Here is a 27,666-nt window from a genome sequence, read left to right as displayed (position 1 = left end):
CAAACCTACATCTGGTAGAAAGTTTGATTTGGATGTAATCAAGTTTAATTTACATATTGTCTGGATCAAAGCCAAAAGATCTAACTGTGTGCTCCATATTCCATTTTGACTGCGCCCTTGAATTAATGTTTATTACACCAGGATGGCCGAGAGGTTAAGGTGTTGGACTTAAGATCCAATGGACATATGTCCTCGTGGGTTCGAACCCCACTCCTGGTATGAGTTCATCTATCATTTGGATGTAATCAATTTTCCTTTCACTCATTTGAAAGATGTAAGAATTGACTTTGTTCCCCTTATTCTTCCTTGACTCAGCAAGTGTTTATCGTTTAAAAACACAAAAGATGGCTAAGTAGTTATGGTGTTAGAGTCATTATCAACTTAATTATTATTCTTCTTGCTTCGAAACCCCATTCTTGTATTAAGTTTGATTTGGATGTCAACAAGTCTCATTTAGATATTGTCTGGCTCAAAGCCAAAATAATTTATTGTGTGCTCTTCATTCGAATTTCACTGGGCTCTTGATTGTACTATACACCAGGATGGCTGAGTGTTTTAGACTGTTGGAATAAAAATCCAATGAATGCTATGTTCTTGTGGGTACCAAACACATTCCTGGAAAAAACTTACTTTGGATGTAATCAACCCACCTTTCATTAATTTCCAATTAGCGTGGCTCAAATCTGAAAGGAATGACTATGACAAGATCTTCTACTTTGACTCAGCTCTTGTTAGTCTTTTAGAAACACCTGGATGTCAGTGTGTTTAAGGCGTTAGACTCATTATCAAAATTAAAACTTTCTTGTTTGTTCCAAACCTACATCTGGTAGAAAGTTTGATTTGGATGTAATCAAGTTTCATTTACATATTGTCTGGATCAAAGCCAAAAGATCTAACTGTGTGCTCCATATTCCATTTTGACTGCGCCCTTGAATTTATGTTTATTACACCAGGATGGCCGAGAGGTTAAGGCGTTGGACTTAAGATCCAATGGACATATGTCCTCGTGGGTTCGAACCCCACTCCTGGTATGAGTTCATCTATCATTTGGATGTAATCAATTGTCCTTTCACTCATTTGAAAGATGTAAGAATTGACTTTGTTCCCCTTATTCTTCCTTGACTCAGCAAGTGTTTATCGTTTAAAAACACAAAAGATGGCTAAGTAGTTATGGTGTTAGAGTCATTATCAACTTAATTATTATTCTTCTTGCTTCAAAACCCCATTCTTGTATTAAGTTTGATTTGGATGTCAACAAGTCTCATTTAGATATTGTCTGGCTCAAAGCCAAAATAATTTACTGTGTGCTCCTCATTCGAATTTCACTGGGCTCTTGATTGTACTTTACACCAGGATGGCTGAGTGTTTTAGACTGTTGGAATAAAAATCCAATGAATGCTATGTTCTTGTGGGTACCAACCGCATTCCTGGAAAAAACTTACTTTGGATGTAATCAACCCACCTTTCATTAATTTCCAATTAGCGTGGCTCAAATCTGAAAGGAATGACTATGACAAGATCGTCTACTTTGACTCAGCTCATGTTAGTCTTTTAGAAACACCTGGATGTCAGTGTGTTTAAGGCGTTAGACTCATTATCAAAATTAAAACGTTCTTGTTTGTTCCAAACCTACATCTGGTAGAAAGTTTGATTTGGATGTAATCAAGTTTCATTTACATATTGTCTGGATCAAAGCCAAAATATCTAACTGTGTGCTCCATATTCCATTTTGACTGCGCCCTTGAATTTATGTTTATTACACCAGGATGGCCGAGAGGTTAAGGCGTTGGACTTAAGATCTAATGGACATATGTCCTCGTGGGTTCGAACCCCACTCCTGGTATGAGTTCATCTATCATTTGTATGTAATCAATTGTCCTTTCACTCATTTGAAATTTAATTGGATGAAAAATGTAAGAATTGACTTTGTTCCCCTTGTTCTTCCTTGACTTAGCATGTGTTTATCGTTTAAAAACACAAAAGATGGCTAAGTAGTTATGGTGTTAGAGTCATTATCAACTTAATTATTATTCTTCTTGCTTCGAAACCCCATTCTTGTATTAAGTTTGATTTGGATGTCAACAAGTCTCATTTATATATTGTCTGGCTCAAAGCCAAAATAATTTATTGTGTGCTCTTCATTCGATTTTTCACTGGGCTCTTGATTGTACTTTACACCAGGATGGCTGAGTGTTTTAGACTGTTGGAATAAAAATCCAATGAATGCTATGTTCTCGTGGGTACCAAACACATTCCTGGAAAAAACTTACTTTGCATGTAATCAACCCACCTTTCATTAATTTCCAATTAGCGTGGCTCAAATCTGAAAGGAATGACTATGACAAGATCGTCTACTTTGACTCAGCTCTTGTTAGTCTTTTAGAAACACCTGGATGTCAGTGTGTTTAAGGCGTTAGACTCATTATCAAAATTAAAACGTTCTTGTTTGTTCCAAACCTACATCTGGTAGAAAGTTTGATTTGGATGTAATCAAGTTTCATTTACATATTGTCTGGATCAAAGCAAAAAGATCTAACTGTGTGCTCCATATTCCATTTTGACTGCGCCCTTGAATTTACGTTTATTACACCAGGATGGCCGAGAGGTTAAGGCGTTGGACTTAAGATCCAATGGACATATGTCCTCGTGGGTTCGAACCCCACTCCTGGTATGAGTTCATCTATCATTTGTATGTAATCAATTGTCCTTTCACTCATTTGAAATTTCATTGGATGAAAAATGTAAGAATTGACTTTGTTCCCCTTGTTCTTCCTTGACTTAGCAAGTGTTTATCGTTTAAAAACACAAAAGATGGCTAAGTAGTTATGGTGTTAGAGTCATTATCAACTTAATTATTATTCTTCTTGCTTCGAAACCCCATTCTTGTATTAAGTTTGATTTGGATGTCAACAAGTCTCATTTAGATATTGTCTGGCTCAAAGCCAAAATAATTTATTGTGTGCTCTTCATTCGAATTTCACTGGGCTCTTGATTGTACTTTACACCAGGATGGCTGAGTGTTTTAGACTGTTGGAATAAAAATCCAATGAATGCTATGTTCTTGTGGGTACCAAACACATTCCTGGAAAAAACTTACTTTGGATGTAATCAACCCACCTTTCATTAACTTCCAATTAGCGTGGCTCAAATCTGAAAGGAATGACTATGACAAGATCTTCTACTTTGACTCAGCTCTTGTTAGTCTTTTAGAAACACCTGGATGTCAGTGTGTTTAAGGCGTTAGACTCATTATCAAAATTAAAACGTTCTTGTTTGTTCCAAACCTACATCTGGTAGAAAGTTTGATTTGGATGTAATCAAGTTTCATTTACATATTGTCTGGATCAAAGCCAAAAGATATAACTGTGTGCTCCATATTCCATTTTGACTGCGCCCTTGAATTTATGTTTATTACACCAGGATGGCCGAGAGGTTAAGGCGTTGGACTTAAGATCCAATGGACATATGTCCTCGTGGGTTTGAACCCCACTCCTGGTATGAGTTCATCTATCATTTGGATGTAATCAATTGTCCTTTCACTCATTTGAAAGATGTAAGAATTGACTTTGTTCCCCTTATTCTTCCTTGACTCAGCAAGTGTTTATCGTTTAAAAACACAAAAGATGGCTAAGTAGTTATGGTGTTAGAGTCATTATCAACTTAATTATTATTCTTCTTGCTTCGAAACCCCATTCTTGTATTAAGTTTGATTTGGATGTAATCAAGTTTCATTTACATATTGTCTGGATCAAAGCCAAAAGATCTAACTGTGTGCTCCATATTCCATTTTGACTGCGCCCTTGAATTTATGTTTATTACACCAGGATGGCCGAGAGGTTAAGGCGTTGGACTTAAGATCCAATGGACATATGTCCTCGTGGGTTCGAACCCCACTCCTGGTATGAGTTCCTTTATCATTTGGATGTAATCAATTGTCGTTTCACTCATTTGAAATTTCTTTGGATGAAAGATGAAAGAATTGACTTTGTTTCCCTTATTCTTCTTTGACTCAGCAAGTGTTTATCGTTTAAAAACACAAAAGATGGCTAAGTAGTTATGGTGTTAGAGTCATTATCAACTTAATTATTATTCTTCTTGCTTTGAAACCCCATTCTTGTATTAAGTTTGATTTGGATGTCAACAAGTCTCATTTATATATTGTCTGGCTCAAAGCCAAAATAATTTATTGTGTGCTCTTCATTCGAATTTCACTGGGCTCTTGATTGTACTTTACACCAGGATGGCTGAGTGTTTTAGACTGTTGGAATAAAAATCCAATGAATGCTATGTTCTTGTGGGTACCAAACACATTCCTGGAAAAAACTTACTTTGGATGTAATCAACCCACCTTTCATTAATTTCCAATTAGCGTGGCTCAAATCTGAAAGGAATGACTATGACAAGATCTTCTACTTTGACTCAGCTCTTGTTAGTCTTTCAGAAACACCTGGATGTCAGTGTGTTTAAGGCGTTAGACTCATTATCAAAATTAAAATGTTCTTGTTTTTTTCCAAACCTACATCTGGTAGAAAGTTTGATTTGGATGTAATCAAGTTTAATTTACATATTGTCTGGATCAAAGCCAAAAGATCTAACTGTGTGCTCCATATTCCATTTTGACTGCGCCCTTGAATTAATGTTTATTACACCAGGATGGCCGAGAGGTTAAGGTGTTGGACTTAAGATCCAATGGACATATGTCCTCGTGGGTTCGAACCCTTCTCCTGGTATGAGTTCATCTATCATTTGGATGTAATCAATTTTCCTTTCACTCATTTGAAAGATGTAAGAATTGACTTTGTTCCCCTTATTCTTCCTTGACTCAGCAAGTGTTTATCGTTTAAAAACACAAAAGATGGCTAAGTAGTTATGGTGTTAGAGTCATTATCAACTTAATTATTATTCTTCTTGCTTCGAAACCCCATTCTTGTATTAAGTTTGATTTGGATGTCAACAAGTCTCATTTAGATATTGTCTGGCTCAAAGCCAAAATAATTTATTGTGTGCTCTTCATTCGAATTTCACTGGGCTCTTGATTGTACTATACACCAGGATGGCTGAGTGTTTTAGACTGTTGGAATAAAAATCCAATGAATGCTATGTTCTTGTGGGTACCAAACACATTCCTGGAAAAAACTTACTTTGGATGTAATCAACCCACCTTTCATTCATTTCCAATTAGCGTGGCTCAAATCTGAAAGGAATGACTATGACAAGATCTTCTACTTTGACTCGGCTCTTGTTAGTCTTTTAGAAACACCTGGATGTCAGTGTGTTTAAGGCGTTAGACTCATTATCAAAATTAAAATGTTCTTGTTTGTTCCAAACCTACATCTGGTAGAAAGTTTGATTTGGATGTAATCAAGTTTCATTTACATATTGTCTGGATCAAAGCCAAAAGATATAACTGTGTGCTCCATATTCCATTTTGACTGCGCCCTTGAATTTATGTTTATTACACCAGGATGGCCGAGAGGTTAAGGCGTTGGACTTAAGATCCAATGGACATATGTCCTCGTGGGTTTGAACCCCACTCCTGGTATGAGTTCATCTATCATTTGGATGTAATCAATTGTCCTTTCACTCATTTGAAAGATGTAAGAATTGACTTTGTTCCCCTTATTCTTCCTTGACTCAGCAAGTGTTTATCGTTTAAAAACACAAAAGATGGCTAAGTAGTTATGGTGTTAGAGTCATTATCAACTTAATTATTATTCTTCTTGCTTCGAAACCCCATTCTTGTATTAAGTTTGATTTGGATGTCAACAAGTCTCATTTAGATATTGTCTGGCTCAAAGCCAAAATAACTGACTGTGTGCTCCTCATTCCAATTTCACTGGGCTCTTGATTGTACTTTACACCAGGATGGCTGAGTGTTTTAGACTGTTGGAATAAAAATCCAATGAATGCTATGTTCTTGTGGGTACCAAACACATTCCTGGAAAAAACTTACTTTGCATGTAATCAACCCACCTTTCATTAATTTCCAATTAGCGTGGCTCAAATCTGAAAGGAATGACTATGACAAGATCGTCTACTTTGACTCAGCTCTTGTTAGTCTTTTAGAAACACCTGGATGTCAGTGTGTTTAAGGCGTTAGACTCATTATCAAAATTAAAACTTTCTTGTTTGTTCCAAACCTACATCTGGTAGAAAGTTTGATTTGGATGTAATCAAGTTTCATTTACATATTGTCTGGATCAAAGCCAAAAGATCTAACTGTGTGCTCCATATTCCATTTTGACTGCGCCCTTGAATTTATGTTTATTACACCAGGATGGCCGAGAGGTTAAGGCGTTGGACTTAAGATCCAATGGACATATGTCCTCGTGGGTTCGAACCCCACTCCTGGTATGAGTTCATCTATCATTTGGATGTAATCAATTGTCCTTTCACTCATTTGAAAGATGTAAGAATTGACTTTGTTCCCCTTATTCTTCCTTGACTCAGCAAGTGTTTATCGTTTAAAAACACAAAAGATGGCTAAGTAGTTATGGTGTTAGAGTCATTATCAACTTAATTATTATTCTTCTTGCTTCAAAACCCCATTCTTGTATTAAGTTTGATTTGGATGTCAACAAGTCTCATTTAGATATTGTCTGGCTCAAAGCCAAAATAATTTACTGTGTGCTCCTCATTCGAATTTCACTGGGCTCTTGATTGTACTTTACACCAGGATGGCTGAGTGTTTTAGACTGTTGGAATAAAAATCCAATGAATGCTATGTTCTTGTGGGTACCAACCGCATTCCTGGAAAAAACTTACTTTGGATGTAATCAACCCACCTTTCATTAATTTCCAATTAGCGTGGCTCAAATCTGAAAGGAATGACTATGACAAGATCGTCTACTTTGACTCAGCTCATGTTAGTCTTTTAGAAACACCTGGATGTCAGTGTGTTTAAGGCGTTAGACTCATTATCAAAATTAAAACGTTCTTGTTTGTTCCAAACCTACATCTGGTAGAAAGTTTGATTTGGATGTAATCAAGTTTCATTTACATATTGTCTGGATCAAAGCCAAAATATCTAACTGTGTGCTCCATATTCCATTTTGACTGCGCCCTTGAATTTATGTTTATTACACCAGGATGGCCGAGAGGTTAAGGCGTTGGACTTAAGATCTAATGGACATATGTCCTCGTGGGTTCGAACCCCACTCCTGGTATGAGTTCATCTATCATTTGTATGTAATCAATTGTCCTTTCACTCATTTGAAATTTAATTGGATGAAAAATGTAAGAATTGACTTTGTTCCCCTTGTTCTTCCTTGACTTAGCATGTGTTTATCGTTTAAAAACACAAAAGATGGCTAAGTAGTTATGGTGTTAGAGTCATTATCAACTTAATTATTATTCTTCTTGCTTCGAAACCCCATTCTTGTATTAAGTTTGATTTGGATGTCAACAAGTCTCATTTATATATTGTCTGGCTCAAAGCCAAAATAATTTATTGTGTGCTCTTCATTCGATTTTTCACTGGGCTCTTGATTGTACTTTACACCAGGATGGCTGAGTGTTTTAGACTGTTGGAATAAAAATCCAATGAATGCTATGTTCTCGTGGGTACCAAACACATTCCTGGAAAAAACTTACTTTGCATGTAATCAACCCACCTTTCATTAATTTCCAATTAGCGTGGCTCAAATCTGAAAGGAATGACTATGACAAGATCGTCTACTTTGACTCAGCTCTTGTTAGTCTTTTAGAAACACCTGGATGTCAGTGTGTTTAAGGCGTTAGACTCATTATCAAAATTAAAACGTTCTTGTTTGTTCCAAACCTACATCTGGTAGAAAGTTTGATTTGGATGTAATCAAGTTTCATTTACATATTGTCTGGATCAAAGCAAAAAGATCTAACTGTGTGCTCCATATTCCATTTTGACTGCGCCCTTGAATTTATGTTTATTACACCAGGATGGCCGAGAGGTTAAGGCGTTGGACTTAAGATCCAATGGACATATGTCCTCGTGGGTTCGAACCCCACTCCTGGTATGAGTTCATCTATCATTTGTATGTAATCAATTGTCCTTTCACTCATTTGAAATTTCATTGGATGAAAAATGTAAGAATTGACTTTGTTCCCCTTGTTCTTCCTTGACTTAGCAAGTGTTTATCGTTTAAAAACACAAAAGATGGCTAAGTAGTTATGGTGTTAGAGTCATTATCAACTTAATTATTATTCTTCTTGCTTCGAAACCCCATTCTTGTATTAAGTTTGATTTGGATGTCAACAAGTCTCATTTAGATATTGTCTGGCTCAAAGCCAAAATAATTTATTGTGTGCTCTTCATTCGAATTTCACTGGGCTCTTGATTGTACTTTACACCAGGATGGCTGAGTGTTTTAGACTGTTGGAATAAAAATCCAATGAATGCTATGTTCTTGTGGGTACCAAACACATTCCTGGAAAAAACTTACTTTGGATGTAATCAACCCACCTTTCATTAACTTCCAATTAGCGTGGCTCAAATCTGAAAGGAATGACTATGACAAGATCTTCTACTTTGACTCAGCTCTTGTTAGTCTTTTAGAAACACCTGGATGTCAGTGTGTTTAAGGCGTTAGACTCATTATCAAAATTAAAACGTTCTTGTTTGTTCCAAACCTACATCTGGTAGAAAGTTTGATTTGGATGTAATCAAGTTTCATTTACATATTGTCTGGATCAAAGCCAAAAGATATAACTGTGTGCTCCATATTCCATTTTGACTGCGCCCTTGAATTTATGTTTATTACACCAGGATGGCCGAGAGGTTAAGGCGTTGGACTTAAGATCCAATGGACATATGTCCTCGTGGGTTTGAACCCCACTCCTGGTATGAGTTCATCTATCATTTGGATGTAATCAATTGTCCTTTCACTCATTTGAAAGATGTAAGAATTGACTTTGTTCCCCTTATTCTTCCTTGACTCAGCAAGTGTTTATCGTTTAAAAACACAAAAGATGGCTAAGTAGTTATGGTGTTAGAGTCATTATCAACTTAATTATTATTCTTCTTGCTTCGAAACCCCATTCTTGTATTAAGTTTGATTTGGATGTAATCAAGTTTCATTTACATATTGTCTGGATCAAAGCCAAAAGATCTAACTGTGTGCTCCATATTCCATTTTGACTGCGCCCTTGAATTTATGTTTATTACACCAGGATGGCCGAGAGGTTAAGGCGTTGGACTTAAGATCCAATGGACATATGTCCTCGTGGGTTCGAACCCCACTCCTGGTATGAGTTCCTTTATCATTTGGATGTAATCAATTGTCGTTTCACTCATTTGAAATTTCTTTGGATGAAAGATGAAAGAATTGACTTTGTTTCCCTTATTCTTCTTTGACTCAGCAAGTGTTTATCGTTTAAAAACACAAAAGATGGCTAAGTAGTTATGGTGTTAGAGTCATTATCAACTTAATTATTATTCTTCTTGCTTTGAAACCCCATTCTTGTATTAAGTTTGATTTGGATGTCAACAAGTCTCATTTATATATTGTCTGGCTCAAAGCCAAAATAATTTATTGTGTGCTCTTCATTCGAATTTCACTGGGCTCTTGATTGTACTTTACACCAGGATGGCTGAGTGTTTTAGACTGTTGGAATAAAAATCCAATGAATGCTATGTTCTTGTGGGTACCAAACACATTCCTGGAAAAAACTTACTTTGGATGTAATCAACCCACCTTTCATTAATTTCCAATTAGCGTGGCTCAAATCTGAAAGGAATGACTATGACAAGATCTTCTACTTTGACTCAGCTCTTGTTAGTCTTTCAGAAACACCTGGATGTCAGTGTGTTTAAGGCGTTAGACTCATTATCAAAATTAAAATGTTCTTGTTTTTTTCCAAACCTACATCTGGTAGAAAGTTTGATTTGGATGTAATCAAGTTTAATTTACATATTGTCTGGATCAAAGCCAAAAGATCTAACTGTGTGCTCCATATTCCATTTTGACTGCGCCCTTGAATTAATGTTTATTACACCAGGATGGCCGAGAGGTTAAGGTGTTGGACTTAAGATCCAATGGACATATGTCCTCGTGGGTTCGAACCCCACTCCTGGTATGAGTTCATCTATCATTTGGATGTAATCAATTTTCCTTTCACTCATTTGAAAGATGTAAGAATTGACTTTGTTCCCCTTATTCTTCCTTGACTCAGCAAGTGTTTATCGTTTAAAAACACAAAAGATGGCTAAGTAGTTATGGTGTTAGAGTCATTATCAACTTAATTATTATTCTTCTTGCTTCGAAACCCCATTCTTGTATTAAGTTTGATTTGGATGTCAACAAGTCTCATTTAGATATTGTCTGGCTCAAAGCCAAAATAATTTATTGTGTGCTCTTCATTCGAATTTCACTGGGCTCTTGATTGTACTATACACCAGGATGGCTGAGTGTTTTAGACTGTTGGAATAAAAATCCAATGAATGCTATGTTCTTGTGGGTACCAAACACATTCCTGGAAAAAACTTACTTTGGATGTAATCAACCCACCTTTCATTAATTTCCAATTAGCGTGGCTCAAATCTGAAAGGAATGACTATGACAAGATCTTCTACTTTGACTCAGCTCTTGTTAGTCTTTCAGAAACACCTGGATGTCAGTGTGTTTAAGGCGTTAGACTCATTATCAAAATTAAAATGTTCTTGTTTTTTTCCAAACCTACATCTGGTAGAAAGTTTGATTTGGATGTAATCAAGTTTAATTTACATATTGTCTGGATCAAAGCCAAAAGATCTAACTGTGTGCTCCATATTCCATTTTGACTGCGCCCTTGAATTAATGTTTATTACACCAGGATGGCCGAGAGGTTAAGGTGTTGGACTTAAGATCCAATGGACATATGTCCTCGTGGGTTCGAACCCCACTCCTGGTATGAGTTCATCTATCATTTGGATGTAATCAATTTTCCTTTCACTCATTTGAAAGATGTAAGAATTGACTTTGTTCCCCTTATTCTTCCTTGACTCAGCAAGTGTTTATCGTTTAAAAACACAAAAGATGGCTAAGTAGTTATGGTGTTAGAGTCATTATCAACTTAATTATTATTCTTCTTGCTTCGAAACCCCATTCTTGTATTAAGTTTGATTTGGATGTCAACAAGTCTCATTTAGATATTGTCTGGCTCAAAGCCAAAATAATTTATTGTGTGCTCTTCATTCGAATTTCACTGGGCTCTTGATTGTACTATACACCAGGATGGCTGAGTGTTTTAGACTGTTGGAATAAAAATCCAATGAATGCTATGTTCTTGTGGGTACCAAACACATTCCTGGAAAAAACTTACTTTGGATGTAATCAACCCACCTTTCATTAATTTCCAATTAGCGTGGCTCAAATCTGAAAGGAATGACTATGACAAGATCTTCTACTTTGACTCAGCTCTTGTTAGTCTTTTAGAAACACCTGGATGTCAGTGTGTTTAAGGCGTTAGACTCATTATCAAAATTAAAATGTTATTGTTTGTTCCAAACCTACATCTGGTAGAAAGTTTGATTTGGATGTAATCAAGTTTAATTTACATATTGTCTGGATCAAAGCCAAAAGATCTAACTGTGTGCTCCATATTCCATTTTGACTGCACCCTTGAATTTATGTTTATTACACCAGGATGGCCGAGAGGTTAAGGCGTTGGACTTAAGATCCAATGGACATATGTCCTCGTGAGTTCGAACCCCACTCCTGGTATGAGTTCATCTATGATTTGGATGTAATCAATTGTCGTTTCACTCATTTGAAATTTCTTTGGATGAAAGATGAAAGAATTCACTTTGTTTCCCTTATTCTTCTTTGACTCAGCAAGTGTTTATCGTTTAAAAACACAAAAGATGGCTAAGTAGTTATGGTGTTAGAGTCATTATCAACTTAATTATTATTCTTCTTGCTTTGAAACCCCATTCTTGTATTAAGTTTGATTTGGATGTCAACAAGTCTCATTTAGATATTGTCTGGCTCAAAGCCAAAATAATTTACTGTGTGCTCCTCATTCGAATTTCACTGGGCTCTTGATTGTACTTTACACCAGGATGGCTGAGTGTTTTAGACTGTTGGAATAAAAATCCAATGAATGCTATGTTCTTGTGGGTACCAAACACATTCCTGGAAAAAACTTACTTTGTATGTAATCAACCCACCTTTCATTAATTTCCAATTAGCGTGGCTCAAATCTGAAAGGAATGACTATGACAAGATCTTCTACTTTGACTCAGCTCTTGTTAGTCTTTTAGAAACACCTGGATGTCAGTGTGTTTAAGGCGTTAGACTCATTATCAAAATTAAAATGTTCTTGTTTTTTCCAAACCTACATCTGGTAGAAAGTTTGATTTGGATGTAATCAAGTTTCATTTACATATTGTCTGGATCAAAGCCAAAAGATCTAACTGTGTGCTCCATATTCCATTTTGACTGCGCCCTTGAATTATGTTTATTACACCAGGATGGCCGAGAGGTTAAGGCGTTGGACTTAAGATCCAATGGACATATGTCCTCGTGGGTTCGAACCCCACTCCTGGTATGAGTTCATCTATCATTTGGATGTAATCAATTGTCCTTTCACTCATTTGAAAGATGTAAGAATTGACTTTGTTCCCCTTATTCTTCCTTGACTCAGCAAGTGTTTATCGTTTAAAAACACAAAAGATGGCTAAGTAGTTATGGTGTTAGAGTCATTATCAACTTAATTATTATTCTTCTTGCTTCGAAACCCCATTCTTGTATTAAGTTTGATTTGGATGTCAACAAGTCTCATTTAGATATTGTCTGGCTCAAAGCCAAAATAATTTATTGTGTGCTCTTCATTCGAATTTCACTGGGCTCTTGATTGTACTTACACCAGGATGGCTGAGTGTTTTAGACTGTTGGAATAAAAATCCAATGAATGCTATGTTCTTGTGGGTACCAAACACATTCCTGGAAAAAACTTACTTTGGATGTAATCAACCCACCTTTCATTAATTTCCAATTAGCGTGGCTCAAATCTGAAAGGAATGACTATGACAAGATCTTCTACTTTGACTCAGCTCTTGTTAGTCTTTTAGAAACACCTGGATGTCAGTGTGTTTAAGGCGTTAGACTCATTATCAAAATTAAAATGTTATTGTTTGTTCCAAACCTACATCTGGTAGAAAGTTTGATTTGGATGTAATCAAGTTTAATTTACATATTGTCTGGATCAAAGCCAAAAGATCTAACTGTGTGCTCCATATTCCATTTTGACTGCACCCTTGAATTAATGTTTATTACACCAGGATGGCCGAGAGGTTAAGGCGTTGGACTTAAGATCCAATGGACATATGTCCTCGTGGGTTCGAACCCCACTCCTGGTATGAGTTCATCTATTATTTGGATGTAATCAATTGTCCTTTCACTCATTTGAAATTTCTTTGGATGAAAGATGAAAGAATTGACTTTGTTCCCCTTATTCTTCCTTGACTCAGCAAGTGTTTATCGTTTAAAAACACAAAAGATGGCTAAGTAGTTATGGTGTTAGAGTCATTATCAACTTAATTATTATTCTTCTTGCTTCGAAACCCCATTCTTGTATTAAGTTTGATTTGGATGTCAACAAGTCTCATTTAGATATTGTCTGGCTCAAAGCCAAAATAATTTACTGTGTGCTCTTCATTCGAATTTCACTGGGCTCTTGATTGTACTTTACACCAGGATGGCTGAGTGTTTTAGACTGTTGGAATAAAAATCCAATGAATGCTATGTTCTTGTGGGTACCAAACACATTCCTGGAAAAAACTTACTTTGGATGTAATCAACCCACCTTTCATTAATTTCCAATTAGCGTGGCTCAAATCTGAAAGGAATGACTATGACAAGATCTTCTACTTTGACTCAGCTCTTGTTAGTCTTTTAGAAACACCTGGATGTCAGTGTGTTTAAGGCGTTAGACTCATTATCAAAATTAAAATGTTCTTGTTTGTTCCAAACCTACATCTGGTAGAAAGTTTGATTTGGATGTAATCAAGTTTAATTTACATATTGTCTGGATCAAAGCCAAAAGATCTAACTGTGTGCTCCATATTCCATTTTGACTGCGCCCTTGAATTATGTTATTACACCAGGATGGCCGAGAGGTTAAGGCGTTGGACTTAAGATCCAATGGACATATGTCCTCGTGGGTTCGAACCCCACTCCTGGTATGAGTTCATCTATGATTTGGATGTAATCAATTGTCCTTTCACTCATTTGAAATTTCTTTGGATGAAAGAATTGACTTTGTTCCCCTTATTCTTCCTTGACTCAGCAAGTGTTTATCGTTTAAAAACACAAAAGATGGCTAAGTAGTTATGGTGTTAGAGTCATTATCAACTTAATTATTATTCTTCTTGCTTCGAAACCCCATTCTTGTATTAAGTTTGATTTGGATGTCAACAAGTCTCATTTAGATATTGTCTGGCTCAAAGCCAAAATAACTGACTGTGTGCTCCTCATTCCAATTTCACTGGGCTCTTGATTGTACTTTACACCAGGATGGCTGAGTGTTTTAGGACTGTTGGAATAAAAATCCAATGAATGCTATGTTCTTGTGGGTACCAACCGCATTCCTGGAAAAAACTTACTTTGGATGTAATCAACCCACCTTTCATTAATTTCCAATTAGCGTGGCTCAAATCTGAAAGGAATGACTATGACAAGATCTTCTACTTTGACTCAGCTCTTGTTAGTCTTTTAGAAACACCTGGATGTCAGTGTGTTTAAGGCGTTAGACTCATTATCAAATTTAAATGTTCTTGTTTGTTCCAAACCTACATCTGGTAGAAAGTTTGATTTGGATGTAATCAAGTTTAATTTACATATTGTCTGGATCAAAGCCAAAATATTTAATTGTGTGCTCCATATTCCATTTTGACTGCCCCCTTGAATGAATGTTATTACACCAGGATGGCTGAGAGGTTAAGGCATTGGACTTAAGATCCAATGGACATATGTCCTCGTGGGTTCGAACCCCACTCCTCGTATGAGTTCATCTATCATTTGGATGTAATCAATTGTCCTTTCACTCATTTGAAAGATGTAAGAATTGACTTTGTTCCCCTTATTCTTCCTTGACTCAGCAAGTGTTTATCGTTTAAAAACACAAAAGATGGCTAAGTAGTTATGGTGTTAGAGTCATTATCAACTTAATTATTATTCTTCTTGCTTCGAAACCCCATTCTTGTATTAAGTTTGATTTGGATGTCAACAAGTCTCATTTAGATATTGTCTGGCTCAAAGCCAAAATAACTTACTGTGTGCTCCTCATTCGAATTTCACTGGGCTCTTGATTGTACTTTACACCAGGATGGCTGAGTGTTTTAGGACTGTTGGAATAAAAATCCAATGAATGCTATGTTCTTGTGGGTACCAACCGCATTCCTGGAAAAAACTTACTTTGGATGTAATCAACCCACCTTTCATTAATTTCCAATTAGCGTGGCTCAAATCTGAAAGGAATGACTATGACAAGATCTTCTACTTTGACTCAGCTCTTGTTAGTCTTTTAGAAACACCTGGATGTCAGTGTGTTTAAGGCGTTAGACTCGTTATCAAAATTAAAATGTTATTGTTTGTTCCAAACCTACATCTGGTAGAAAGTTTGATTTGGATGTAATCAAGTTTAATTTACATATTGTCTGGATCAAAGCCAAAAGATCTAACTGTGTGCTCCATATTCCATTTTGACTGCACCCTTGAATTAATGTTTATTACACCAGGATGGCCGAGAGGTTAAGGTGTTGGACTTAAGATCCAATGGACATATGTCCTCGTGGGTTCGAACCCCACTCCTGGTATGAGTTCATCTATTATTTGGATGTAATCAATTGTCCTTTCACTCATTTGAAATTTCTTTGGATGAAAGATGAAAGAATTGACTTTGTTCCCCTTATTCTTCCTTGACTCAGCAAGTGTTTATCGTTTAAAAACACAAAAGATGGCTAAGTAGTTATGGTGTTAGAGTCATTATCAACTTAATTATTATTCTTCTTGCTTCGAAACCCCATTCTTGTATTAAGTTTGATTTGGATGTCAACAAGTCTCATTTAGATATTGTCTGGCTCAAAGCCAAAATAATTTATTGTGTGCTCTTCATTCGAATTTCACTGGGCTCTTGATTGTACTTTACACCAGGATGGCTGAGTGTTTTAGACTGTTGGAATAAAAATCCAATGAATGCTATGTTCTTGTGGGTACCAAACACATTCCTGGAAAAAACTTACTTTGGATGTAATCAACCCACCTTTCATTAATTTCCAATTAGCGTGGCTCAAATCTGAAAGGAATGACTATGACAAGATCTACTTTGACTCAGCTCTTGTTAGTCTTTTAGAAACACCTGGATGTCAGTGTGTTTAAGGCGTTAGACTCATTATCAAATTTTAAATGTTCTTGTTTGTTCCAAACCTACATCTGGTAGAAAGTTTGATTTGGATGTAATCAAGTTTAATTTACATATTGTCTGGATCAAAGCCAAAATATTTAATTGTGTGCTCCATATTCCATTTTGACTGCCCCCTTGAATGAATGTTAATTACACCAGGATGGCTGAGAGGTTAAGGCATTGGACTTAAGATCCAATGGACATATGTCCTCGTGGGTTTGAACCCCACTCCTCGTATGAGTTCATCTATCATTTGGATGTAATCAATTGTCCTTTCACTCATTTGAAAGATGTAAGAATTGACTTTGTTCCCCTTATTCTTCCTTGACTCAGCAAGTGTTTATCGTTTAAAAACACAAAAGATGGCTAAGTAGTTATGGTGTTAGAGTCATTATCAACTTAATTATTATTCTTCTTGCTTCGAAACCCCATTCTTGTATTAAGTTTGATTTGGATGTCAACAAGTCTCATTTAGATATTGTCTGGCTCAAAGCCAAAATAACTGACTGTGTGCTCCTCATTCCAATTTCACTGGGCTCTTGATTGTACTTTACACCAGGATGGCTGAGTGTTTTAGGCTGTTGGAATAAAAATCCAATGAATGCTATGTTCTTGTGGGTACCAACCGCATTCCTGGAAAAAACTTACTTTGGATGTAATCAACCCACCTTTCATTAATTTCCAATTAGCGTGGCTCAAATCTGAAAGGAATGACTATGACAAGATCTTCTACTTTGACTCAGCTCTTGTTAGTCTTTTAGAAACACCTGGATGTCAGTGTGTTTAAGGCGTTAGACTCATTATCAAATTTAAATGTTCTTGTTTGTTCCAAACCTACATCTGGTAGAAAGTTTGATTTGGATGTAATCAAGTTTAATTTACATATTGTCTGGATCAAAGCCAAAATATTTAATTGTGTGCTCCATATTCCATTTTGACTGCCCCCTTGAATGAATGTTAATTACACCAGGATGGCTGAGAGGTTAAGGCATTGGACTTAAGATCCAATGGACATATGTCCTCGTGGGTTCGAACCCCACTCCTCGTATGAGTTCATCTATCATTTGGATGTAATCAATTGTCCTTTCACTCATTTGAAAGATGTAAGAATTGACTTTGTTCCCCTTATTCTTCCTTGACTCAGCAAGTGTTTATCGTTTAAAAACACAAAAGATGGCTAAGTAGTTATGGTGTTAGAGTCATTATCAACTTAATTATTATTCTTCTTGCTTCGAAACCCCATTCTTGTATTAAGTTTGATTTGGATGTCAACAAGTCTCATTTAGATATTGTCTGGCTCAAAGCCAAAATAACTGACTGTGTGCTCCTCATTCCAATTTCACTGGGCTCTTGATTGTACTTTACACCAGGATGGCTGAGTGTTTTAGGCTGTTGGAATAAAAATCCAATGAATGCTATGTTCTTGTGGGTACCAACCGCATTCCTGGAAAAAACTTACTTTGGATGTAATCAACCCACCTTTCATTAATTTCCAATTAGCGTGGCTCAAATCTGAAAGGAATGACTATGACAAGATCTTCTACTTTGACTCAGCTCTTGTTAGTCTTTTAGAAACACCTGGATGTCAGTGTGTTTAAGGCGTTAGACTCATTATCAAATTTTAAATGTTCTTGTTTGTTCCAAACCTACATCTGGTAGAAAGTTTGATTTGGATGTAATCAAGTTTAATTTACATATTGTCTGGATCAAAGCCAAAATATTTAATTGTGTGCTCCATATTCCATTTTGACTGCCCCCTTGAATTAATGTTAATTACACCAGGATGGCTGAGAGGTTAAGGCATTGGACTTAAGATCCAATGGACATATGTCCTCGTGGGTTCGAACCCCACTCCTCGTATGAGTTCATCTATCATTTGGATGTAATCAATTGTCCTTTCACTCATTTGAAAGATGTAAGAATTGACTTTGTTCCCCTTATTCTTCCTTGACTCAGCAAGTGTTTATCGTTTAAAAACACAAAAGATGGCTAAGTAGTTATGGTGTTAGAGTCATTATCAACTTAATTATTATTCTTCTTGCTTCGAAACCCCATTCTTGTATTAAGTTTGATTTGGATGTCAACAAGTCTCATTTAGATATTGTCTGGCTCAAAGCCAAAATAATTTACTGTGTGCTATTCATTCGAATTTCACTGGGCTCTTGATTGTACTTTACACCAGGATGGCTGAGTGTTTTAGACTGTTGGAATAAAAATCCAATGAATGCTATGTTCTTGTGGGTACCAACCGCATTCCTGGAAAAAACTTACTTTGGATGTAATCAACCCACCTTTCATTAATTTCCAATTAGCGTGGCTCAAATCTGAAAGGAATGACTATGACAAGATCTTCTACTTTGACTCAGCTCTTGTTAGTCTTTTAGAAACACCTGGATGTCAGTGTGTTTAAGGCGTTAGACTCATTATCAAAATTTAAATATTCTTGTTTGTTCCAAACCTACATCTGGTAGAAAGTTTGATTTGGATGTAATCAAGTTTAATTTACATATTGTCTGGATCAAAGCCAAAAGATCTAACTGTGTGCTCCATATTCCATTTTGACTGCGCCCTTGAAATTATGTTTATTACACCAGGATGGCCGAGAGGTTAAGGCGTTGGACTTAAGATCCAATGGACATATGTCCTCGTGGGTTCGAACCCCACTCCTGGTATGAGTTCATCTATGATTTCGATGTAATCAATTGTCCTTTCACTCATTTGAAATTTCTTTGGAAGAAAGATGTAAGAATTGACTTTGTTCCCCTTATTCTTCCTTGACTCAGCAAGTGTTTATCGTTTAAAAACACAAAAGATGGCTAAGTAGTTATGGTGTTAGAGTCATTATCAACTTAATTATTATTCTTCTTGCTTTGAAACCCCATTCTTGTATTAAGTTTGATTTGGATGTCAACAAGTCTCATTTAGATATTGTCTGGCTCAAAGCCAAAATAATTTATTGTGTGCTCTTCATTCCAATTTCACTGGGCTCTTGATTGTACTTTACACCAGGATGGCTGAGTGTTTTAGACTGTTGGAATAAAAATCCAATGAATGCTATGTTCTTGTGGGTACCAAACACATTCCTGGAAAAAACTTACTTTGGATGTAATCAACCCACCTTTCATTAATTTCCAATTAGCGTGGCTCAAATCTGAAAGGAATGACTATGACAAGATCTTCTACTTTGACTCAGCTCTTGTTAGTCTTTTAGAAACACCTGGATGTCAGTGTGTTTAAGGCGTTAGACTCATTATCAAAATTTAAATGTTCTTGTTTGTTCCAAACCTACATCTGGTAGAAAGTTTGATTTGGATGTAATCAAGTTTAATTTACATATTGTCTGGATCAAAGCCAAAAGATCTAACTGTGTGCTCCATATTCCATTTTGACTGCGCCCTTGAAATTATGTTTATTACACCAGGATGGCCGAGCGGTTAAGGCGTTGGACTTAAGATCCAATGGACATATGTCCTCGTGGGTTCGAACCCCACTCCTGGTATGAGTTCATCTATGATTTGGATGTAATCAATTGTCCTTTCACTCATTTGAAATTTCTTTGGATGAAAGATGTAAGAATTGACTTTGTTCCCCTTATTCTTCCTTGACTCAGCAAGTGTTTATCGTTTAAAAACACAAAAGATGGCTAAGTATTTATGGTGTTAGAGTCATTATCAACTTAATTATTATTCTTCTTGCTTTGAAACCCCATTCTTGTATTAAGTTTGATTTGGATGTCAACAAGTCTCATTTAGATATTGTCTGGCTCAAAGCCAAAATAATTTATTGTGTGCTCTTCATTCCAATTTCACTGGGCTCTTGATTGTACTTTACACCAGGATGGCCGAGAGGTTAAGGCGTTGGACTTAAGATCCAATGGACATATGTCCTCGTGGGTTCGAACCCCACTCCTAGTATGAGTTCATCTATCATTTGGATGTAATCAATTGTCCTTTCACTCATTTGAAAGATGTAAGAATTGACTTTGTTCCCCTTATTCTTCCTTGACTCAGCAAGTGTTTATCGTTTAAAAACACAAAAGATGGCTAAGTAGTTATGGTGTTAGAGTCATTATCAACTTAATTATTATTCTTCTTGCTTCGAAACCCCATTCTTGTATTAAGTTTGATTTGGATGTCAACAAGTCTCATTTAGATATTGTCTGGCTCAAAGCCAAAATAATTTACTGTGTGCTATTCATTCGAATTTCACTGGGCTCTTGATTGTACTTTACACCAGGATGGCTGAGTGTTTTAGACTGTTGGAATAAAAATCCAATGAATGCTATGTTCTTGTGGGTACCAAACACATTCCTGGAAAAAACTTACTTTGGATGTAATCAACCCACCTTTCATTAATTTCCAATTAGCGTGGCTCAAATCTGAAAGGATGACTATGACAAGATCTTCTACTTTGACTCAGCTCTTGTTAGTCTTTTAGAAACGCCTGGATGTCAGTATGTTTAAGGCATTAGACTCATTATCAAAATTAAAATGTTCTTGTTTTTTTCCAACCCTACATCTGGTAGAAAGTTTGATTTGGATGTAATCAAGTTTCATTTACATATTGTCTGGATCAAAGACAAAAGATCTAACTGTGTGCTCCATATTCCATTTTGACTGTGCCCTTGAATTAATTTTTATTACACCAGGATGGCCGAGAGATTAAGGCGTTGGATTTAAGATCCAATGGACATATGTCCTCGTGGGTTCAAACCCCACTCCTGGTATGAGTTCATCTATTATTTGGATGTAATCAATTGTCCTTTCACTCATAAAAAATTTATTTGGATGAAAGATGAAAGAATTGACTTTGTTCCCCTTATTCTTCTTTGACTCAGCAAGTGTTTATCGTTTAAAAACACAAAAGATGGCTAAGTAGTTATGGTGTTAGAGTCATTATCAACTTAATTATTATTCTTCTTGCTTTGAAACCCCATTCTTGTATTAAGTTTGATTTGGATGTCAACAAGTCTCATTTATATATTGTCTGGCTCTAAGCCAAACTAATTTATTGTGTGCTCTTCATTCGAATTTCACTGGGCTCTTGATTGTACTTTACACCAGGATGGCTGAGTGTTTTAGACTGTTGGAATAAAAATCCAATGAATGCTATGTTCTTGTGGGTACCAACCGCATTCCTGGAAAAAACTTACTTTGGATGTAATCAACCCACCTTTCATTAATTTCCAATTAGCGTGGCTCAAATCTGACAGGAATGACTATGACAAGATCTTCTACTTTGACTCAGCTCTTGTTAGTCTTTTAGAAACACCTGGATGTCAGTGTGTTTAAGGCGTTAGACTCATTATCAAAATTAAAATGTTCTTGTTTGTTCCAAACCTACATCTGGTAGAAAGTTTGATTTGGATGTAATCAAGTTTAATTTACATATTGTCTGGATCAAAGCCAAAAGATCTAACTGTGTGCTCCATATTCCATTTTGACTGCGCCCTTGAATTTATGTTTATTACACCAGGATGGCCGAGAGGTTAAGGCGTTGGACTTAAGATCCAATGGACATATGTCCTCGTGGGTTCGAACCCCACTCCTGGTATGAGTTCATCTATCATTTGGATGTAATCAATTGTCCTTTCACTCATTTGAAATTTATTTGGATGAAAGATGAAAGAATTGACTTTGTTCCCCTTATTCTTCCTTGACTCAGCAAGTGTTTATCGTTTAAAAACACAAAAGATGGCTAAGTAGTTATGGTGTTAGAGTCATTATCAACTTAATTATTATTCTTCTTGCTTCGAAACCCCATTCTTGTATTAAGTTTGATTTGGATGTCAACAAGTCTCATTTAGATATTGTCTGGCTCAAAGCCAAAATAATTTACTGTGTGCTATTCATTCGAATTTCACTGGGCTCTTGATTGTACTTTACACCAGGATGGCTGAGTGTTTTAGACTGTTGGAATAAAAATCCAATGAATGCTATGTTCTTGTGGGTACCAACCGCATTCCTGGAAAAAACTTACTTTGGATGTAATCAACCCACCTTTCATTAATTTCCAATTAGCGTGGCTCAAATCTGAAAGGAATGACTATGACAAGATCTTCTACTTTGACTCAGCTCTTGTTAGTCTTTTAGAAACACCTGGATGTCAGTGTGTTTAAGGCGTTAGACTCATTATCAAAATGTAAATGTTCTTGTTTGTTCCAAACCTACATCTGGTAGAAAGTTTGATTTGGATGTAATCAAGTTTAATTTACATATTGTCTTGTTCAAAGCCAAAAGATCTAACTGTGTGCTCCATATTCCATTTTGACTGCGCCCTTGAAATTATGTTTATTACACCAGGATGGCCGAGAGGTTAAGGCGTTGGACTTAAGATCCAATGGACATATGTCCTTGTGGGTTCGAACCCCACTCCTGGTATGAGTTCATCTATCATTTGGATGTAATCAATTGTCCTTTCACTCATTTGAAAGATGTAAGAATTGACTTTGTTCCCCTTATTCTTCCTTGACTCAGCAAGTGTTTATCGTTTAAAAACACAAAAGATGGCCAAGTTGTTATGGTGTTAGAGTCATTATCAACTTAATTATTATTCTTCTTGCTTCGAAACCCCATTCTTGTATTAAGTTTGATTTGGATGTCAACAAGTCTCATTTAGATATTGTCTGGCTCAAAGCCAAAATAATTTACTGTGTGCTATTCATTCGAATTTCACTGGGCTCTTGATTGTACTTTACACCAGGATGGCTGAGTGTTTTAGACTGTTGGAATAAAAATCCAATGAATGCTATGTTCTTGTGGGTACCAAACACATTCCTGGAAAAAACTTACTTTGCATGTAATCAACCCACCTTTCATTAATTTCCAATTAGCGTGGCTCAAATCTGAAAGGAATGACTATGACAAGATCTTCTACTTTGACTCAGCTCTTGTTAGTCTTTTAGAAACACCTGGATGTCAGTGTGTTTAAGGCGTTAGACTCATTATCAAAATTTAAATGTTCTTGTTTGTTCCAAACCTACATCTGGTAGAAAGTTTGATTTGGATGTAATCAAGTTTAATTTACATATTGTCTGGATCAAAGCCAAAAGATCTAACTGTGTGCTCCATATTCCATTTTGACTGCGCCCTTGAATTTATGTTTATTACACCAGGATGGCCGAGAAGTTAAGGCGTTGGACTTAAGATCCAATGGACATATGTCCTTGTGGGTTCGAACCCCACTCCTGGTATGAGTTCATCTATTATTTGGATGTAATCAATTGTCCTTTCACTCATTTGAAATTTCTTTGGATGAAAGATGAAAGAATTGACTTTGTTCCCCTTATTCTTCCTTGACTCAGCAAGTGTTTATCGTTTAAAAACACAAAAGATGGCTAAGTTGTTATGGTGTTAGAGTCATTATCAACTTAATTATTATTCTTCTTGCTTCGAAACCCCATTCTTGTATTAAGTTTGATTTGGATGTCAACAAGTCTCATTTAGATATTGTCTGGCTCAAAGCCAAAATAATTTACTGTGTGCTATTCATTCGAATTTCACTGGGCTCTTGATTGAACTTTACACCAGGATGGCTGAGTGTTTTAGACTGTTGGAATAAAAATCCAATGAATGCTATGTTCTTGTGGGTACCAACCGCATTCCTGGAAAAAACTTACTTTGGATGTAATCAACCCACCTTTCATTCATTTCCAATTAGCGTGGCTCAAATCTGAAAGGAATGACTATGACAAGATCTTCTACTTTGACTCAGCTCTTGTTAGTCTTTTAGAAACACCTGGATGTCAGTGTGTTTAAGGCGTTAGACTCATTATCAAAATTTAAATGTTCTTGTTTGTTCCAAACCTACATCTGGTAGAAAGTTTGATTTGGATGTAATCAAGTTTAATTTACATATTGTCTGGATCAAAGCCAAAAGATCTAACTGTGTGCTCCATATTCCATTTTGACTGCGCCCTTGAAATTATGTTTATTACACCAGGATGGCCGAGAGGTTAAGGCGTTGGACTTAAGATCCAATGGACATATGTCCTCGTGGGTTCGAACCCCACTCCTGGTATGAGTTCATCTATGATTTGGATGTAATCAATTGTCCTTTCACTCATTTGAAATTTCTTTGGATGAAAGATGTAAGAATTGACTTTGTTCCCCTTATTCTTCCTTGACTCAGCAAGTGTTTATCGTTTAAAAACACAAAAGATGGCTAAGTAGTTATGGTGTTAGAGTCATTATCAACTTAATTATTATTCTTCTTGCTTCGAAACCCCATTCTTGTATTAAGTTTGATTTGGATGTCAACAAGTCTCATTTAGATATTGTCTGGCTCAAAGCCAAAATAATTTACTGTGTGCTATTCATTCGAATTTCACTGGGCTCTTGATTGAACTTTACACCAGGATGGCTGAGTGTTTTAGACTGTTGGAATAAAAATCCAATGAATGCTATGTTCTTGTGGGTACCAACCGCATTCCTGGAAAAAACTTACTTTGGATGTAATCAACCCACCTTTCATTAATTTCCAATTAGCGTGGCTCAAATCTGAAAGGAATGACTATGACAAGATCTTCTACTTTGACTCAGCTCTTGTTAGTCTTTTAGAAACACCTGGATGTCAGTGTGTTTAAGGCGTTAGACTCATTATCAAAATTTAAATGTTCTTGTTTGTTCCAAACCTACATCTGGTAGAAAGTTTGATTTGGATGTAATCAAGTTTAATTTACATATTGTCTGGATCAAAGCCAAAAGATCTAACTGTGTGCTCCATATTCCATTTTGACTGCGCCCTTGAAATTATGTTTATTACACCAGGATGGCCGAGAGGTTAAGGTGTTGGACTTAAGATCCAATGGACATATGTCCTCGTGGGTTCGAACCCCACTCCTGGTATGAGTTCATCTATTATTTGGATGTAATCAATTGTCCTTTCACTCATTTGAAATTTCTTTGGATGAAAGATGTAAGAATTGACTTTGTTCCCCTTATTCTTCCTTGACTCAGCAAGTGTTTATCGTTTAAAAACACAAAAGATGGCTAAGTAGTTATGGTGTTAGAGTCATTATCAACTTAATTATTATTCTTCTTGCTTCGAAACCCCATTCTTGTATTAAGTTTGATTTGGATGTCAACAAGTCTCATTTAGATATTGTCTGGCTCAAAGCCAAAATAATTTACTGTGTGCTATTCATTCGAATTTCACTGGGCTCTTGATTGAACTTTACACCAGGATGGCTGAGTGTTTTAGACTGTTGGAATAAAAATCCAATGAATGCTATGTTCTTGTGGGTACCAACCGCATTCCTGGAAAAAACTTACTTTGGATGTAATCAACCCACCTTTCATTAATTTCCAATTAGCGTGGCTCAAATCTGAAAGGAATGACTATGACAAGATCTTCTACTTTGACTCAGCTCTTGTTAGTCTTTTAGAAACACCTGGATGTCAGTGTGTTTAAGGCGTTAGACTCATTATCAAAATTTAAATGTTCTTGTTTGTTCCAAACCTACATCTGGTAGAAAGTTTGATTTGGATGTAATCAAGTTTAATTTACATATTGTCTGGATCAAAGCCAAAAGATCTAACTGTGTGCTCCATATTCCATTTTGACTGCGCCCTTGAAATTATGTTTATTACACCAGGATGGCCGAGAGGTTAAGGCGTTGGACTTAAGATCCAATGGACATATGTCCTCGTGGGTTCGAACCCCACTCCTGGTATGAGTTCATCTATGATTTGGATGTAATCAATTGTCCTTTCACTCATTTGAAATTTCTTTGGATGAAAGATGTAAGAATTGACTTTGTTCCCCTTATTCTTCCTTGACTCAGCAAGTGTTTATCGTTTAAAAACACAAAAGATGGCTAAGTAGTTATGGTGTTAGAGTCATTATCAACTTAATTATTATTCTTCTTGCTTCGAAACCCCATTCTTGTATTAAGTTTGATTTGGATGTCAACAAGTCTCATTTAGATATTGTCTGGCTCAAAGCCAAAATAATTTACTGTGTGCTATTCATTCGAATTTCACTGGGCTCTTGATTGAACTTTACACCAGGATGGCTGAGTGTTTTAGACTGTTGGAATAAAAATCCAATGAATGCTATGTTCTTGTGGGTACCAACCGCATTCCTGGAAAAACTTACTTTGGATGTAATCAACCCACCTTTCATTAATTTCCAATTAGCGTGGCTCAAATCTGAAAGGAATGACTATGACAAGATCTTCTACTTTGACTCAGCTCTTGTTAGTCTTTTAGAAACACCTGGATGTCAGTGTGTTTAAGGCGTTAGACTCATTATCAAAATTTAAATGTTCTTGTTTGTTCCAAACCTACATCTGGTTGAAAGTTTGATTTGGATGTAATCAAGTTTAATTTACATATTGTCTGGATCAAAGCCAAAAGATCTAACTGTGTGCTCCATATTCCATTTTGACTGCGCCCTTGAAATTATGTTTATTACACCAGGATGGCCGAGAGGTTAAGGTGTTGGACTTAAGATCCAATGGACATATGTCCTCGTGGGTTCGAACCCCACTCCTGGTATGAGTTCAATCTATTATTTGGATGTAATCAATTGTCCTTTCACTCATTTGAAATTTCTTGGATGAAAGATGTAAGAATTGACTTTGTTCCCCTATTCTTCCTTGACTCAGCAAGTGTTTATCGTTTAAAAACACCAAAAGATGGCTAAGTAGTTATGGTGTTAGAGTCATTATCAACTTAATTATTATTCTTCTTGCTTCGAAACCCCCATTCTTGTATTAAGTTTGATTTGGATGTCAACAAGTCTCATTTAGATATTGTCTGGCTCAAAGCCAAAATAATTTACTGTGTGCTATTCATTCGAATTTCACTGGGCTCTTGATTGAACTTTACACCAGGATGGCTGAGTGTTTTAGACTGTTGGAATAAAAATCCAATGAATGCTATGTTCTTGTGGGGTACCAACCGCATTCCTGGAAAAAACTTTACTTGGATGTAATCAACCCACCTTTCAATTAATTTCCAATTAGCGTGGCTCAAATCTGAAAGGAATGACTATGACAAGATCTTCTACTTTGACTCAGCTCTTGTTAGTCTTTTAGAAACACCTGGATGTCAGTGTGTTTAAGGCGTTAGACTCATTATCAAAATTTAAATGTTCTTGTTTGTTCCAAACCTACATCTGGTAGAAAGTTTGATTTGGATGTAATTCAAGTTTAATTTACATATTGTCTGGATCAAGCCAAAAGATCTAAACTGTGTGCTCCATATTCCATTTTGACTGCGCCCTTGAATTTATGTTTATTACACCAGGATGGCCGAGAGGTTAAGGCATTGGACTTAAGATCCAATGGACATATGTCCTCGT

At 36.2% G+C, this 27,666-nt stretch overlaps 34 non-coding genes across 34 annotated transcripts; all 34 read left to right on the top strand.

Moving 5' to 3' along the window:
• The first annotated feature begins 136 nt into the window (after positions 1–136).
• Positions 137–219, top strand: trnal-uaa (transfer RNA leucine (anticodon UAA)). Its single transcript has one exon. It is a non-coding gene; the product is annotated as a tRNA-Leu (tRNA).
• A 729-nt stretch (positions 220–948) lies between these two features.
• Positions 949–1,031, top strand: trnal-uaa (transfer RNA leucine (anticodon UAA)). The gene has a single exon. It is a non-coding gene; the product is annotated as a tRNA-Leu (tRNA).
• A 729-nt stretch (positions 1,032–1,760) lies between these two features.
• trnal-uaa (transfer RNA leucine (anticodon UAA)) lies at positions 1,761–1,843 on the top strand. Its single transcript has one exon. It is a non-coding gene; the product is annotated as a tRNA-Leu (tRNA).
• Positions 1,844–2,588: 745 nt separating this feature from the next.
• trnal-uaa (transfer RNA leucine (anticodon UAA)) lies at positions 2,589–2,671 on the top strand. Its single transcript has one exon. It is a non-coding gene; the product is annotated as a tRNA-Leu (tRNA).
• Positions 2,672–3,415: 744 nt separating this feature from the next.
• trnal-uaa (transfer RNA leucine (anticodon UAA)) lies at positions 3,416–3,498 on the top strand. The gene has a single exon. It is a non-coding gene; the product is annotated as a tRNA-Leu (tRNA).
• A 321-nt stretch (positions 3,499–3,819) lies between these two features.
• trnal-uaa (transfer RNA leucine (anticodon UAA)) lies at positions 3,820–3,902 on the top strand. The gene has a single exon. It is a non-coding gene; the product is annotated as a tRNA-Leu (tRNA).
• Positions 3,903–4,647: 745 nt separating this feature from the next.
• trnal-uaa (transfer RNA leucine (anticodon UAA)) lies at positions 4,648–4,730 on the top strand. Its single transcript has one exon. It is a non-coding gene; the product is annotated as a tRNA-Leu (tRNA).
• Positions 4,731–5,459: 729 nt separating this feature from the next.
• trnal-uaa (transfer RNA leucine (anticodon UAA)) lies at positions 5,460–5,542 on the top strand. Its single transcript has one exon. It is a non-coding gene; the product is annotated as a tRNA-Leu (tRNA).
• A 729-nt stretch (positions 5,543–6,271) lies between these two features.
• On the top strand, positions 6,272–6,354 carry trnal-uaa (transfer RNA leucine (anticodon UAA)). The gene has a single exon. It is a non-coding gene; the product is annotated as a tRNA-Leu (tRNA).
• Positions 6,355–7,083: 729 nt separating this feature from the next.
• On the top strand, positions 7,084–7,166 carry trnal-uaa (transfer RNA leucine (anticodon UAA)). The gene has a single exon. It is a non-coding gene; the product is annotated as a tRNA-Leu (tRNA).
• Positions 7,167–7,911: 745 nt separating this feature from the next.
• On the top strand, positions 7,912–7,994 carry trnal-uaa (transfer RNA leucine (anticodon UAA)). The gene has a single exon. It is a non-coding gene; the product is annotated as a tRNA-Leu (tRNA).
• A 744-nt stretch (positions 7,995–8,738) lies between these two features.
• Positions 8,739–8,821, top strand: trnal-uaa (transfer RNA leucine (anticodon UAA)). The gene has a single exon. It is a non-coding gene; the product is annotated as a tRNA-Leu (tRNA).
• A 321-nt stretch (positions 8,822–9,142) lies between these two features.
• trnal-uaa (transfer RNA leucine (anticodon UAA)) lies at positions 9,143–9,225 on the top strand. The gene has a single exon. It is a non-coding gene; the product is annotated as a tRNA-Leu (tRNA).
• Positions 9,226–9,970: 745 nt separating this feature from the next.
• On the top strand, positions 9,971–10,053 carry trnal-uaa (transfer RNA leucine (anticodon UAA)). Its single transcript has one exon. It is a non-coding gene; the product is annotated as a tRNA-Leu (tRNA).
• A 730-nt stretch (positions 10,054–10,783) lies between these two features.
• Positions 10,784–10,866, top strand: trnal-uaa (transfer RNA leucine (anticodon UAA)). The gene has a single exon. It is a non-coding gene; the product is annotated as a tRNA-Leu (tRNA).
• Positions 10,867–11,595: 729 nt separating this feature from the next.
• On the top strand, positions 11,596–11,678 carry trnal-uaa (transfer RNA leucine (anticodon UAA)). The gene has a single exon. It is a non-coding gene; the product is annotated as a tRNA-Leu (tRNA).
• Positions 11,679–12,421: 743 nt separating this feature from the next.
• On the top strand, positions 12,422–12,504 carry trnal-uaa (transfer RNA leucine (anticodon UAA)). Its single transcript has one exon. It is a non-coding gene; the product is annotated as a tRNA-Leu (tRNA).
• Positions 12,505–13,232: 728 nt separating this feature from the next.
• trnal-uaa (transfer RNA leucine (anticodon UAA)) lies at positions 13,233–13,315 on the top strand. Its single transcript has one exon. It is a non-coding gene; the product is annotated as a tRNA-Leu (tRNA).
• A 742-nt stretch (positions 13,316–14,057) lies between these two features.
• trnal-uaa (transfer RNA leucine (anticodon UAA)) lies at positions 14,058–14,140 on the top strand. The gene has a single exon. It is a non-coding gene; the product is annotated as a tRNA-Leu (tRNA).
• Positions 14,141–14,876: 736 nt separating this feature from the next.
• On the top strand, positions 14,877–14,959 carry trnal-uaa (transfer RNA leucine (anticodon UAA)). Its single transcript has one exon. It is a non-coding gene; the product is annotated as a tRNA-Leu (tRNA).
• A 730-nt stretch (positions 14,960–15,689) lies between these two features.
• On the top strand, positions 15,690–15,772 carry trnal-uaa (transfer RNA leucine (anticodon UAA)). The gene has a single exon. It is a non-coding gene; the product is annotated as a tRNA-Leu (tRNA).
• A 1,552-nt stretch (positions 15,773–17,324) lies between these two features.
• Positions 17,325–17,407, top strand: trnal-uaa (transfer RNA leucine (anticodon UAA)). The gene has a single exon. It is a non-coding gene; the product is annotated as a tRNA-Leu (tRNA).
• A 729-nt stretch (positions 17,408–18,136) lies between these two features.
• On the top strand, positions 18,137–18,219 carry trnal-uaa (transfer RNA leucine (anticodon UAA)). The gene has a single exon. It is a non-coding gene; the product is annotated as a tRNA-Leu (tRNA).
• A 729-nt stretch (positions 18,220–18,948) lies between these two features.
• On the top strand, positions 18,949–19,031 carry trnal-uaa (transfer RNA leucine (anticodon UAA)). The gene has a single exon. It is a non-coding gene; the product is annotated as a tRNA-Leu (tRNA).
• A 744-nt stretch (positions 19,032–19,775) lies between these two features.
• trnal-uaa (transfer RNA leucine (anticodon UAA)) lies at positions 19,776–19,858 on the top strand. Its single transcript has one exon. It is a non-coding gene; the product is annotated as a tRNA-Leu (tRNA).
• Positions 19,859–20,190: 332 nt separating this feature from the next.
• On the top strand, positions 20,191–20,273 carry trnal-uaa (transfer RNA leucine (anticodon UAA)). Its single transcript has one exon. It is a non-coding gene; the product is annotated as a tRNA-Leu (tRNA).
• Positions 20,274–21,002: 729 nt separating this feature from the next.
• Positions 21,003–21,085, top strand: trnal-uaa (transfer RNA leucine (anticodon UAA)). The gene has a single exon. It is a non-coding gene; the product is annotated as a tRNA-Leu (tRNA).
• Positions 21,086–21,829: 744 nt separating this feature from the next.
• On the top strand, positions 21,830–21,912 carry trnal-uaa (transfer RNA leucine (anticodon UAA)). Its single transcript has one exon. It is a non-coding gene; the product is annotated as a tRNA-Leu (tRNA).
• A 744-nt stretch (positions 21,913–22,656) lies between these two features.
• Positions 22,657–22,739, top strand: trnal-uaa (transfer RNA leucine (anticodon UAA)). The gene has a single exon. It is a non-coding gene; the product is annotated as a tRNA-Leu (tRNA).
• A 729-nt stretch (positions 22,740–23,468) lies between these two features.
• Positions 23,469–23,551, top strand: trnal-uaa (transfer RNA leucine (anticodon UAA)). The gene has a single exon. It is a non-coding gene; the product is annotated as a tRNA-Leu (tRNA).
• A 744-nt stretch (positions 23,552–24,295) lies between these two features.
• Positions 24,296–24,378, top strand: trnal-uaa (transfer RNA leucine (anticodon UAA)). Its single transcript has one exon. It is a non-coding gene; the product is annotated as a tRNA-Leu (tRNA).
• Positions 24,379–25,122: 744 nt separating this feature from the next.
• On the top strand, positions 25,123–25,205 carry trnal-uaa (transfer RNA leucine (anticodon UAA)). The gene has a single exon. It is a non-coding gene; the product is annotated as a tRNA-Leu (tRNA).
• A 744-nt stretch (positions 25,206–25,949) lies between these two features.
• On the top strand, positions 25,950–26,032 carry trnal-uaa (transfer RNA leucine (anticodon UAA)). The gene has a single exon. It is a non-coding gene; the product is annotated as a tRNA-Leu (tRNA).
• A 743-nt stretch (positions 26,033–26,775) lies between these two features.
• Positions 26,776–26,858, top strand: trnal-uaa (transfer RNA leucine (anticodon UAA)). The gene has a single exon. It is a non-coding gene; the product is annotated as a tRNA-Leu (tRNA).
• Positions 26,859–27,666: the final 808 nt, after the last annotated feature.

Source organism: Oncorhynchus kisutch, unplaced genomic scaffold (assembly GCF_002021735.2).
Source record: "Oncorhynchus kisutch isolate 150728-3 unplaced genomic scaffold, Okis_V2 scaffold1265, whole genome shotgun sequence".
NCBI classification, from domain to species: Eukaryota; Metazoa; Chordata; class Actinopteri; order Salmoniformes; family Salmonidae; genus Oncorhynchus; species Oncorhynchus kisutch.
The sequence above is the reverse complement of the archived record's forward strand: the minus strand, read 5'-3'. Positions and strand labels throughout refer to the sequence as shown.